The 2,020-nt window shown below is 43.4% G+C and overlaps 1 pseudogene; it reads right to left on the bottom strand.

Annotated features, from left to right (window-relative positions):
* Window positions 1-2,020, bottom strand: part of LOC104991729 — an 8,126-nt pseudogene that overhangs the window by 2,359 nt on the left and 3,747 nt on the right.

Raw genomic sequence — 2,020 nt, 5'->3', positions numbered from 1 at the left:
ACAAATAAAACATCGTTTCCGCTCCTGTTGTTGTTGGAGTTGTAGTGGGAGCAGCGTGGAAGATACTTAAAAAGTAAAATATTGAAAGGACTTTTGGAATGTGGATATTCCTATGTTATACGCTGGATTATACCACTGACAAATTTCCTTTTTCTCTCAGCATTCTACAACAGATCTCACCTTAGTTTTTCAAAAAGTGTTTTTTGCAGCTTCCCTGATGGTTCTGTGATAAAGAATTTGCCTACCAGTGCAGGAGACACAGATTCGATCCCTGATCGGGGAAGATCCCATAGGCCATGGAGCTACTGAGTCCCTGCACCACAACTATTGAGCCTGTGCTCTAGATCCCGGGAACCGCAACCACTGAGGCCTTGTGCTGCAGCTACTGCGGCTCACGAACCACGTGCTCACAGCAAGAGAAGCCGCGGTGATGAGAAGGCTGTGCCCTGCAGCTAGAGAACAGCCCCTGCTGGCTGCAACTGGAGAAAAGCCTGCGCAGCAACGAAGACCCAGCACAGCCAAAAACTGAACAAATAAAATTATTTTCTTTTTAAAGTGTTTTCTGAGGAATGACTTCTATGTTTAAAAATCAGCTTTTTCATATTGAGGCATAAAATAAATTTGAAAAGTTTACATTTTTAGCACGCACGAATTGATGATATGATAAATGTATCCACCCTTATACTCACCACCACAACCAAGGTAGAAAGCAACACCCTGGCAATTCTTCTCAGGCCCTTTTATAATTAATCTCACCCCACATTTCCTAGGGAAAACGCTGATCTCCATTCTAGAGATTAATTTTCAAGGCCCCAAAATCTTTTATGAAGAGTCACAAAGTTTGTCCTCTTTGATGTCTGGCTTATTTCACTCAGGTCAATGTCTGTGAGTTTGATCCATGTCTGAGTACATTTTAAGCTCATTCCTTATTGTTGCTAAATGTAGTTCCATTGTCTGAATATACCACAATTATTTTATCTGTATTTTGTTGTTGTCCAGTTGTTCAGTCATGTCTGATCAGTTAATAAATATTCAGACTGTTCAGCTTGGGGTTGTCATATTGGGAAGTGTAGGTTTAACTCTGCAAGAAAGTATACACTGTCTTCTAAAGTAACTGGACCATTTTATACTCCCACCAGCAAGCTATGAGTGTTCCAGTTTGCTCCAAATCTTTCTTTCCTCCTGGTGGATTGTCTATCGACTTAAAAGATTTTGGAATAAATCAAAGCTTATCCACTATACTTTATCTTACTTCTCTAACTCCACGTGAGAGGCCAACCTGTGAACAAGTAATGACAACTCAATGTGGTGATGGCTCGGATACACAGAGTGCAGTGGAGGTCACCACAATGAAGCAAGGGAACCGTATCCACAGGCAAAGTTACCAAGCAGCTAACTATAAAGATAGGTTGAGAGGGTCAAGAAGATATTTAAGGTAAAAACAGAGAAGGGTTTCCCAGGGCAAGAGGGCAGTGTGTTTTGAGGCTCCGAGATGGGGGTTGGACACATTCGCAGGGCTGAGAGCGGCTGTAGCGCAGGCGCAGTGTGGGGAGCGGCATGAGCTCAAGGAGACCTGCGCACAACCTGACCCCACCCCCCTCATTTTGCCAAGTTGCTTGGATTTCTACAGAAGTCAGTGGGTAGGAGGGGAGAGGACATGAAATACCCGTGGTAACAGATACAAATCTTCGCTTCACCTGCTCAGGGATGCTAGATAGGATTTATTTTTCTGCAATACTCTTAAATCTACTTAGAGTCTCACACCTCACCAGGTACAAGAAAAATACCTCAGTAAATATAGGGATTGTGACCTTTATCCCCACAGTGTCATCCATCTTCGGAGAGCTAGGTCTCACATTAGTATCTGTGGGTGTTCTTTGAGGTCTGTCTTCTGAGGAATGCATTTTCCTACCCTAATAGGCAGACTTATAATCTTTCCTGGTGGCTCTGTCCATGGAATTTTCCAGGCAAGAGTACTGGAGTGGGTTGCCATTTCCTTCTCCAGGGGATCTTCCTGACC

Source organism: Bison bison, unplaced genomic scaffold, assembly GCF_000754665.1.
Source record: "Bison bison bison isolate TAMUID 2011002044 unplaced genomic scaffold, Bison_UMD1.0 scf7180017864198, whole genome shotgun sequence".
Taxonomy (NCBI): domain Eukaryota; kingdom Metazoa; phylum Chordata; class Mammalia; order Artiodactyla; family Bovidae; genus Bison; species Bison bison.
This window is presented reverse-complemented; position numbering and strand designations above follow the sequence as displayed.